The 12,416-nt window shown below is 42.6% G+C and overlaps 1 pseudogene; it reads right to left on the bottom strand.

Annotated features, from left to right (window-relative positions):
- The window catches only part of LOC124402553, a 311,654-nt pseudogene that overhangs the window by 11,599 nt on the left and 287,639 nt on the right, over positions 1–12,416 (bottom strand).

Raw genomic sequence — 12,416 nt, 5'->3', positions numbered from 1 at the left:
CCAGAAGAGGCACCAGAGGCAGAAGCTCCAGAAGAGACACCCAAGGCAGAAAAACCAGGAGAGTCACCTGCACCTGAGGCAGAAGCTCCAGAAGAGTCACCTGCACCTGACACATATGTATATGTCCGTGAACAAGACCAAGAACACGCTGTTTGTGATTCCCTTTATAGTTCTTGTATTTATGCCAATTTTGTACAGTCTAGTTTTGTCCAGCAGACGGTGCTGTATCTGTATTTTCTTGAAGTGTTTTAAACACGGTTCATTTTCATGTACTGTGCACTTATTACATGTTCATAAATAAATGTTCAGTATCTTTAATGTGTGTAATGATTTTTATTATGGCACTGTGACAAGCAGTAAGCAAACTAACTCCTCTAGTAACTATAATATATTGGCTAGCCAAACTGTTTAGCCTCCTTTGAGCTATGCTAGACCAAGGGGGTACAGTTAAGCCATTTGAAGAATAAATTCAGCAGCTCCCCCTGTTTTTAGTTAGTGCCTTGGTCAGATCAGTTCTGAGGGGGTGCCTCTGCGTGCTATAAATCTCCTCACAGCCATGAAGAAGGAATCAGTGTCTATAGCTGTGTGAATCTCAATGTGTACACATCGGGTTGTGAGACACAAAGATTATTTCCCATCTGTTCTCCAGGCTTCTGCCTAATTTGGTTTGGAAAGGCCCAAAACAATCCATACAAGTACTGTAGAAGGGTGGTTTGTGAAGTCTCAAGTGTGCTGGAGGAAGATCAGCCATTTTAGGGGTCTCAGGTTTAGCCTTCCACTTACAACATTCCATGCAGTTATGTTGGGATTTTCGAATTGCTTCACGACCTCTTAGTATCCAGACACTCCTCCTCATTTCATCAAATACTCGTACTGGTCCTGGGTGACACAGCTTACTATCATAGTTTTGAATGAGTAATTTGGTGGCTCGATCATAAGATCATAAGGGTCTAGGATAATAGGGTGAACTGTCTGGAAGTTCCAAGCCTTCGGCACGACGTAGGCATCCTCTGACCCATATAAGCTGACTGGCTTTGTCGAACTCTAGGGCTATAGTGAGTAATCGACTTGTAGTGGATACAGGCTGTAAGATATCCTTGATCACTAGTCCCAGATTAGGTTGACCCAGAACACTCAGTTCTTGTCTTTATCCTCTCTTCATATGCTTACGCTGTGAGAAAACCCAGCTTTGGAATTTCTCTCTGAAAGACTGACTCGTGTGTTTCATTGCGACTTCCCCGTATACGTAGGAGAGCAGAGATCGAGAGAAAAGGCTGATTTCAAGGGTCTCCTGTCCACGCAACAGAATGGAATCCTGCCCAAGCAGCAGAGGATAAAACACTTCCTTACAGTTCTTGGGGGCTCGTCCGGGATATCAGCGTTCGGGTAAGTGCTGATTTGGTATCTTGTCATACCGTTCAAAGTGTAGGCACTCACCTCGTATGCTGATATCCGTGTTGTGCTGATTTGGTATCTTGTCATACCGTTCAAAGCGTAGGCATGCACCTTGTATTTGTAAGCGAATTTGTTGTCGACGTTGTACCGTCGTGTAGCGCTCGCTGAACCTCCTTTGTAGTCACAGTAACTTTATTAATGCTCTCTTGGAATTAATAAATTTACTGTGACTACAGTAACTTTATTAATTCCAAGAGAGCATTAATAAAGTTACTGTAGTCACAGTAACTTTATTAATGCTCTCTTGGAATTAAAAAAGGAGTTGACCAAATTCCTACGCCAGCGGCAGAAGGCCAGTAGAGATCTCTCTCAAGTAACTAACTGTAAACAGGAGAAGGGTGAAACCACTTTCAAATTTTTGACCCGATTTAAGGAGACTTGGACTTTATTGGGAGGGATGGAGTTAGAAGACGCAGACAGTAACCCTCTGTTCCTCACTACTTATATGCATAACTGTTGTCCAGAGGTACAGAACGTTCTGAAGTATCAGCTCACCGACTGTAGTAACACACAAATATTTTTCTGCAACACTGCTTTGTTTTTATGTAACCCTCTTACTAGTTAGGTTTCTTTTATTAAACATATGTGCATTTAAAAGCTATAGTCATAATTATTTAAAAGCTCATTTTAAATAACTGCACTATTCAGATAATTGGTGTCTGAAGAGGTTTGTTTTATTATCAGGTTTAAGTATTCTATTCATTAGACTGTGTTGTGTTTAAAGAGATAAACATTTTTTATGTGATCTGAAAATTAGTGTGTATCCCTTTAACTCGTCAATGGCTGCGAAAGAGTTAGGAAACCCCTGGTATTCACTAAAGTTTGGTTTAAATGCACCTGGAAGACATGTGCTGGTTACTACCTAGTTTTATCTTTTCTGTGATTGGATGTTTATTATTTTATACCCACCCATGCATATTAGAGAGTAATATGATTGGTGGTTAATGAGTCAATTAAATGAGAGAAAGGAGAGACGAGACACGTTCGAGATAGTTTGGGAGCAGAATCGCTCGGGCTGGGAAAAAACAGTAAAATAACCGCTAAACGCGTGTTATATTGGTTTGGTGTTTTGTTTGTTTGTTTATGCATAAAAGTTGACCCAGGAGATGTTTTAACGGACTGGTTTTGTCTTATCAACTGTTGGTGAGACTTTTTTTTTGCCTTTGAGTAGAAACCGCCCGTTGTGTTGATACGGAGGGCGTCTACGTAACGTTACCGGACTGATATACTGCATTTTGCGTATTAAAGTGGCGTTGCGCTATTTAATACTTTTAGTTGGACACTTCGAGAGATCAGTTTGAGTTCAGGTTGTGATCGGGCGAGTGAAAAGCGCTCGGTGGAGAACACGTGCATTCATCAAGACTGTTCGGTTTGCCTTGGATCGCTGGAAACGTAGCACTATTCGCAGAGGATCGTGTGTGAGGTCTCCGCTTAGACTGTGAGTGATCACCGGAGCACAGGTACATGTTATTAGTTTTGTTTTGGCTCATTTGAGTGAAGAGGCCAGTTTAAACTTTTCAAAGGCCACAACGCACACCAGCAACGACACAGGCCTGCATCGGGGGTTGTGTGAGTGAGTGTTTGCTTGTGTGAGTGGGTCCACTACTATTTTATGTTGAGATTTGTACTTTGGTGTGATGTGTTGATTTAGAATTGCAGTTGCACTGTTACAGAAATAGTGAACAGTAAGACTGTTTAAGGATTTTCCTTTGAGTGCACATTCATTCCTGTGTTTTTGTGTATTATTACATTTTAACGTTTTACGTTGTTTATTCAGTAGGATTGGACAGTAATTTTTGTTATAATACCTATCGACTTGTTATTAATACCTATATATTATTATTCATATGTCAACTTGATTACTTAAATTTATAAATATATATATTATAATTCATATCTCAATATATTCTATATAGCAAAAAAAGAAATAAATACAAAACTGTTTCTTTTACGAATGGTTCTTTATCGTTTATTTCAGAGTTTAGGTATCAGAGTGTTTTAATTTCTATGGTCGAGAGACCCCAAGTTATTGAACCCGTCGCCCCACCCTAAAGAGCTTAGGCTTGACACAACTAAGTAGGGCAGGGGGCGCTACATAAAGTGGTGGCCCGTACGGGGAATCTCTTCTTTCTTCTGGTACCCTAAAAGAAGACATAAAAATTTGTTTAATACCAAGTTGATTCTGGAAAAGAAAATTAACCCTTTCCTACACTTATTTGTAAACTCTTGAAGCATGGCTTTCAGAAGTAACCCTCTCCTTCAAACTGAACTTACCAGCTGGTGTAGTGAGGTAGGGATTGACCCAAGTCATGCGCTGCTGCTGACCGGAGTACCAGCAACTACTGAAGTGGCACGAATTGAGGAAGTGGCACAAGGGGTAAAAGCTTTTGGAAGAGTGCGTGTTCGAGATACCAGGCATGGACCCACCTCAACTACTCTGTTAGTGTTATGTGAGTGTAGAGAAGTCATAGATGCCACACGCTGTCCTACCAAACTGCTGCTTGGTGATGGTGAGGAGGCCTGGGAGATCGTTGTTCCCACTGAAAGTGACTCACCACCTGCCCCCCCTGTAGAATTCCCCAATAAGCTGTCAAAGTTTCTCATGGATGAGGGAAAGTCTATGACTGACTTACAAGCTCTGTTTCCTTCTCTTGGTTCCAATACAAGTTCCCCTGAGTCAATTATTCGTGCTGTGGGTGAGATCCTAGAGAAAGCAGTGAAACCACCAAGTGACAGCAATGCTTACCGTCATTTACGTACCTTCTCGGGCACTGTTCCCACCCCTGCAGGAGAGGAAACCATGGAACATTGGATCGAGCAGGCCAGAATAATGATAACAGAATGTGACTGTTCTGAGAAAGAAAAACGTCGGAGAATTGTAGAAAGTTTAAAGGGACCAGCACTTGAAATTATAAAAGCTGTTCGTCTTTCTAGTCCTGATGCCAGTGCTCTGCAGTACCTGGAAGCACTGGAAAGCACGTTTGGATCCTCCGAGTCTGGAGAAGACTTGTATTTTGCTTTTCGACTACTGCGCCAGTCTCCTGGAGAATCATTATCTGATTTCTTGAGACGGATGGAAAAATCTCTGACCAAAGTTGTTCAAAGAGGAGGTTTGTCTTCGACCAATGTTGACAGAGCAAGAGTAGAACAGTTGATCCGAGGAGCTGTTGAATCAGACATGATGCTCCTGCAGTTGCGGCTAAGGGAGAGAAAAGAGCGACCACCTACTTTCCTGAATTTACTGAATGAAATCCGTGAGGCTGAAGAGAGTGAAGCCACTCGGCGTAAGATCACTGCCACGGCAAAGCCCATACACCTGCAGGGAGAAGAAAAAATTAGTCCATCAGTTGTACGGTAGCTCAAAGTAGAAATTCAAGAGCTCAGGGCTCAGCTGAAAGGGGAATGTCCAACCGCTTTACCTGCTTCTTCCATGATGGTAGCGCCCAAGACAAAGATAAGATATGCAAATACCACAGACAAGCACGAGACAAAGAATGAATCAGACGTTCAAGCTTTGAAAAAACAAGTCCAGCAGTTACAACAACAGCTAGCTGTTATGAGTGTTGGCCACAGTCATCCAATGAGTCATACACCATCCTTGCCACAGCCTTTCCCAGATCCTCTTAGACAAAAACCTGTCAGGAACAAGGATGATTACTTTTACTATAGGTGCGGAGAGGACGGACACATTGCTACGAAATGTCAAGCTCTTGAAAACTCCACGCAAGTGATCAATAAGCTTGTTCGCTCTTTAAGGAAGGCTAAAGAAATGAAAAATGATCCAAACTACAATAACCGTTCTGGAGATCGTACCTGCTTTTCAAAAAATAGCCACATACACACCTATGAGCCAAATGGTCTACCAAAGGGTTTGGTGGGACCCACTTCGACAGTAAAAGTGAAGATTTGTGGACAGTCATGTGAAGCTCTTTTAGACAGTGGTTCTCAGGTCACTCTTGTGTTTGACTCATGGTATTCCAAAAACTTACCAGATGTGCCTATTCATCCTCTTACTGGGTTGTCCATTTGGGGACTTGGCTCGTCCAGTTATCCCTATAAAGGATACATTGTTGTGGATGTTTCATTTCCTGTGTCTCTCACTGGTGTAGAAGAGTCCGTATCCATCCTTGCTTTAGTCTGCCCAGACCCCAAAGGTCCTCCACAGTTTCCAGTAATAATCGGCACAAATGCTAGTTTCTTCCAGAGACTAACAGCGCTTACCAAGCCCACAAGTGTGACAAATACTGCCCACACTCTACGAATTCAGACCCCTTCATTCTGCCATACACCACAGAGCCTTAAAACCGCTGATCCTGATCAGCCAGAAGGGAAAGTAAAATGGGTGGGCCCAGGAAACTTTACTGTCCCGTCCCGGGGTGAGCTTTATGCTACGTGCAAAGTGGAGTCCAAAAAGCCACTAAACGACGATATCTTCATAATTGAATCTCCATCAGCTGATCCACTTCCTGCTGGACTGTTCATTCCCCCGGTGGTGTTGCACTCCTCTGCTGTAGATGTGAATAATTTTAGAGTCTTGGTCCACAATGAAACAAGCAAAGATCTGTCCATTCCTGCTGGCACTATAATTGCACATGTATTTCCTACTGACACAGTTACAGTGACGCCTGGAGTCCAAAACTCAAAGCCTATCGATCCAGAGTTGTTTAACTTTGGTGGGTCGACAATACCTGCAGCATGGGAAGAGAGATTACGGTTGAAGTTGGCTAAACAAAGTAACGTATTCTCCCTTGAAGAATGGGATGTAGGTCTAGCAAAAGATGTTAATCATCAGATCAGACTAAGTGATTCCCGACCTTTCAGAGAACGATCTCGTCGTATCGCTCCAGCCGATATTGATGATGTACGACGCCATCTTAAAGATCTCCTAGCCGCTGGCGTTATCAAAGAGTCTAGAAGTCCTTATGCCTCTCCCATTATGATAGCTCGGAAAAAGAGTGGAGCTATAAGAATGTGCATTGATTATCGAACCTTGAACAGCCGCACTATCCCTGACCAATACACCACACCAAGGATCGATGATGCTTTAGACTGTTTGTCTGGTAGCAAGTGGTTCTCCGTCTTGGATCTACGTAGCGGCTACTATCAGATAGCCATGTCTGAAGAAGACAAAGAAAAGACTGCCTTCATCTGCCTGCTGGGGTTTTACCAGTTCGAACGCATGCCACAAGGGATCACTGGGGCACCAGCCACTTTTCAGAGGCTAATGGAGAGAGTGGTCGGTGATTTGCACCTCCTGCAAGTGATTGTCTACCTTGATGACCTTGTTATATTTGGCCGCACACTCGAGGAGCATGAGGAGCGACTGATGAAAGTTCTTGACCGACTAGAGGAATTTGGTCTGAAAGTATCTATAGACAAATGCCAGTTTTGCCAGCCACAGGTGAAGTATGTGGGGCACATTGTCTCAGCAGCAGGTATAGCCCCGGACCCAGAGAAAGTAGCAGCGGTAGCTCACTGGAAGACACCTACAGACTTGAAATCCTTGCGATCATTTCTGGGGTTCTGTGGGTTCTATCGTCGCTTCATTAAGGGTTACTCTGCCATTGTAAGACCATTAACTGAGCTCACGAAAGGCTATCCACCTGCAAAAGGACAAGGCAAGCTGGAAGGAAAGAAATACTACAATGAGAGAGAAATGTTCGGTGAGCGTTGGGACAAAGACTGCACAGATGCTTTTAAGAAAATCATACATTGTCTAACGCATGCACCAGTACTTGCCTTTGCTGATCCGACCCTGCCTTATGTCCTCCATGTCAATGCTAGTCTGAGTGGTCTGGGTGCCGTCTTAAATCAAGAACATCCTGAAGGTCTTCGGCCCGTGGCTTTTGCGAGCAGAAAGCTGAGTTCCTCAGAACAGCGTTACCTGATCCACCAACTAGAGTTCCTGGCATTGAAGTGGGCGGTCGTAGATAAATATCACGATTATTTGTATGGTGCCCAGTTTGTTGTGCGGACAGACAATAATCCTCTTACCTACGTGCTGTCGAGTGCAAAGCTGAATGCAACTGGTCACCGCTGGCTAGCAGCTTTAGCTACTTATAATTTCAGCCTCCAGTATAAGCCAGGTAAACATAACATTGATGCTGATGTGCTATCCCGTTACCCTGTCAGTGATGATGCTCCTAGCTTATGGACTGAGATTCCACAATCTGGTGTAAAAGCTATATGTCAGTTAGCCAGTCTTCCTTGGGATGATGAATCCACCAGGCTTGTAGACCAACTAGGTGTTCCACCAGATAGCATCCCACTTGCATACTCCTATCCTGCTCAGCTGGAAATGGGACAGATGGAGCAGTTGACCAATTCAGACTTAAAGAAGGCACAAGAACAAGATCCTATCATTAGTGTAGTAAAAAAAGATATCGAACGTGGCAGAGCACCTACCTCTGTAAAAGGTTCAGACCCAAGCCTTGCACTTCTACAGCGTCAGTTTCCAAAATTGGTCATTAAGAACAACCTACTGTACAGAGGCAGTAAACGCCAGTGTGGGAAAGAAAAAATACAGCTTGTTCTGCCCAAAAAGTACCACCTTGTAGTCATACAGTCCTTACATGATGAAGCAGGTCATCTTGGAGTGGAGCGGACCACCGAGCTACTAAGAGATCGCTTCTATTGGCCACGAATGACCACGGACATAGAGCAATACATCAAGAACTGTGGTCGTTGCATTACTAGGAAGACCCTCCCTACAAAGTCTGCCCCCTTGAACCAGATTACCAGCAATGGTCCGTTAGATCTAGTGTGCATTGACTTCCTGTCCCTAGAACCTGACTCCAAGGGCATTTCCAATGTGCTTGTAATAACTGATCACTTCACCCGCTACGCTCAAGCCTTCACAACCAAAGACCAGCGAGCAGTGACCGTGGCTAAGGTCCTTGTAGAGAAGTTCTTTGTTCACTATGGTTTACCCTCCCGTATTCACTCTGATCAGGGAAGGGACTTTGAAAGCCGACTAATACGAGAGCTCCTAGGAATGTTAGGAATCCGCAAATCACGGACCACACCTTACCATCCACAAGGTGACCCACAACCCGAACGCTTTAACAGAACCCTCCTCTCCATGCTTGGAACCCTTGATCCAACCCAGAAGAGTAAGTGGAGTCAACATATAAGTTTGCTTGTACATGCGTACAACTGTACAAAGAACGAGGCGACCGGTTACTCCCCTTATTACCTGCTTTTCGGACGAGAGGCTTGATTGCCCATCGATGTGTGTTTTGGCATACCTACAGAAGGTGAGAGAGGAATTAAACACCAGCAGTATGTTAAGAAAATGAAGTCTGAACTCCAGAAAGCCTATCAATTAGCATCTGGGACTGCACTGAAAAGTCACCAACGAAACAAACGACTCTATGATCGAAAAGTGAAACACCAAATACTTACCGTAGGAGATAGAGTGCTTATCAAAAACCTTGCCTTCTCTGGAAAGCACAAGCTCCAAGACCGATGGAATTCCTTACCCTATGTTGTCACAGAGAAGTTCAAAGACTTGCCTGTATACAGACTACGGCCTGAAAGTGGAATTGGAGGTGAGAGGACTATTCACAGAGATCACCTGTTACCCATTGGAGACAATGTGAGACTGTTTAGGTCGGATGACTCGAACAAAATTATGCAACTAGATCCCAGATCCGGTCAGCATACTAAGTAGGCCGCCGACTTCTCAGCTTACAGTAGAGCAAGAAACCGTCTGTCAGGACAATGATCAAGGCCACGAGTGTGTGATAAGAGATTGTGTGACAGAAGATGACCCAGGAATATGTCCTGATCAACTTATGGAAGTGGCAGAGGGTCATGAATTAGAAGGGGGAGACAATGGTCCCGATGATGTCTCAGAACATGAGACAGAACTTTCAGTGTGCCGCAAATCTCAGAGAGAGATAAAGCCTTTGATTAAACTGACCTATGATGAATTAGGCCGGCCCTCAGATAAACCATTAACAGTTATTCATCGAGGGATGGTCGTACATATTGAAGATGCTGTTAAGGTACAGAAGAAAGTCTGCAACACCGTATGGTGCCATCCCATGGCCCAGTGTGTCCGGTGTGTCCTTTCGAACCCCTCCCCAGCTGTCAGAACAGTAGTTCAGATAAAGGATTTTTTTTGTTGCCTCATGAGGGCATGAGGAGTTAGAAGGGGGAGAGTGTAACCCTCTTACTAGTTAGGTTTCTTTTATTAAACATATGTGCATTTAAAAGCTATAGTCATAATTATTTAAAAGCTCATTTTAAATAACTGCACTATTCAGATAATTGGTGTCTAAAGAGGTTTGTTTTATTATCAGGTTTAAGTATTCTATTCATTAGACTGTGTTGTGTTTAAAGAGATAAACATTTTTTATGTGATCTGAAAATTAGTGTGTATCCCTTTAACTCGTCAATGGCTGCGAAAGAGTTAGGAAACCCCTGGTATTCACTAAAGTTTGGTTTAAATGCACCTGGAAGACGTGCTGGTTACTACCTAGTTTTATCTTTTCTGTGATTGGATGTTTATTATTTTATACCCACCCATGCATATTAGAGAGTAATATGATTGGTGGTTAATGAGTCAATTAAATGAGAGAAAGGAGAGACGAGACACGTTCGAGAGAGTTTGGGAGCAGAATCGCTCGGGCTGGGAAAAAACAGTAAAATAACCGCTAAACGCGTGTTATATTGGTTTGGTTTTCTTTGTAAAAGTGTTTTGTTTGTTTGTTTATGCATAAAAGTTGACCCAGGAGATGTGTTAACGGACTGGTTTTGTCTTATCAACTGTTGGTGAGACTTTTTTTTTGCCTTTGAGTAGAAACCGCCCGTTGTGTTGATACGGAGGGCGTCTACGTAACGTTACCGGACTTATATACTGCATTTTGCGTATTAAAGTGGCGTTGCGCTATTTAATACTTTTAGTTGGACACTTCGAGAGATCAGTTTGAGTTCAGGTTGTGATCGGGCGAGTGAAAAGCGCCGGTGGAGAACACGTGCATTCATCAAGACTGTTCGGTTTGCCTTGGATCGCTGGAAACGTAGCACTATTCGCAGAGGATCGTGTGTGAGGTCTCCGCTTAGACTGTGAGTGATCACCGGAGCACAGGTACATGTTATTAGTTTTGTTTTGGCTCATTTGAGTGAAGAGGCCAGTTTAAACTTTTCAAAGGCCACAACGCACACCAGCAACGACACAGGCCTGCATCGGGGGTTGTGTGAGTGAGTGTTTGCTTGTGTGAGTGGGCCCACTACTATTTTATGTTGAGATTTGTACTTTGGTGTGATGTGTTGATTTAGAATTGCAGTTGCACTGTTACAGAAATAGTGAACAGTAAGACTGTTTAAGGATTTTCCTTTGAGTGCATATTCATTCCTGTGTTTTTGTGTATTATTACATTTTAACGTTTTACGTTGTTTATTTAGTAGGATTGGACAGTAATTTTTGTTATAATACCTATCGACTTGTTATTAATACCTATATATTATTATTCATATGTCAACTTGATTACTTAAATTTATAAATATATATATTATAATTCATATCTCAATATATTCTATATAGCAAAAAAAGAAATAAATACAAAACTGTTTCTTTTACGAATGGTTCTTTATCGTTTATTTCAGAGTTTAGGTATCAGAGTGTTTTAATTTCTATGGTCGAGAGACCCCAAGTTATTGAACCCGTCGCCCCACCCTAAAGAGCTTAGGCTTGACACAACTAAGTAGGGCAGGGGGCGCTACATTTATGCCTGATTGTCCGTTTAATCTCTTGGGCCGAGATCTCCTAAGCAGGCTGCACATTTCTCTCACCTTTTCTGGCTCTAAACTCACAGTTTCAGTTCCTGATTCTGCTCCTCTGTCATATCTATCTGACATGAACATTAATGACTGTTTTATCTCTGCCACACAGAAATTACAGAAATGATCACTGGAAGAATTGCCATCTCTTTTATGGGCGGAGCATAAGGACGATGTGGGCTTGGTTCATTGTCATCCTTATGAAGCTAAACTAAAACATTTGCATCCTGTATTTTTCAAACAGTATTCTCTCTCTGAATCAAAGTCGCAGGGAATAGACAAGATCCTGACCTCTCTGTTACAACAGGGTGTGATCAAGTAACCCTGTAGACAGCAGCGTAATTATAACAGACAATCAACTACAAAGCTTCACTCCTATTCATGAGAATGACTTAATTTCATTAATTTCCTCATCAAAATCAACCTGCATTCTCGATCCCTTGCCTACAAGTTTCTTTAAACAGATAACTCCAGAGGTAATTGAACCTGTTTTAAAAATAATAAACTCTTCCATTAGCACTGGTTATGTACCTAAATCCTTCAAACTGGCAGTTATCCACCCCCTTATTAAGAAACCTGACCTTGACCCATGTCAGTTGTCCAAATACAGACCAATATCAAATCTCCCCTTTATATCCAAAATTTTAGAAAAGGTTGTACCACAGCAGTTATGCTCACACCTACTTAGAATAACATTTTTGAAATGTATCAGTCAGGATTTCGGCCTTATCATAGCACAGAGACGGCGCTAGTTAAGGTGGTAAATGACCTGTTATTGGCCTCTGATCAGGGTTTTGTCTCCTTACTTGTTTTGCTCGACCTTAGTGCAGCTTTTGACACCATTGATCACACTATACTACTTGCTAGACTTGAGAACGTTGTTGGAATAAAGGGAACAGCTCTCTCTTGGCTCAGGTCTTATTTGACTGATCGCTATCAGTTTGTTGATGTAAATGGTGAGTTCTCCACACTCTATGAGGTAAAGTTTGGTGTTCCTCAAGGATCTGTCTTAGGCCCACTGCTTTTCTCTTTATATATGCTGCCTCTTGGTGAAATCATTCATAAACATGGGATTCGCTTCCATTGCTATGGTGATGACACACAGCTGTATATTTCAGCAAAGCCAGATGAGAGAGATCAGCTTAACAATGTTGAGATAAGATAAGACGGAAGTA

The sequence above is a fragment of the Silurus meridionalis genome, chromosome 19 (assembly GCF_014805685.1).
Source record: "Silurus meridionalis isolate SWU-2019-XX chromosome 19, ASM1480568v1, whole genome shotgun sequence".
Lineage (NCBI taxonomy): Eukaryota > Metazoa > Chordata > Actinopteri > Siluriformes > Siluridae > Silurus > Silurus meridionalis.
The sequence above is the reverse complement of the archived record's forward strand: the minus strand, read 5'-3'. Positions and strand labels throughout refer to the sequence as shown.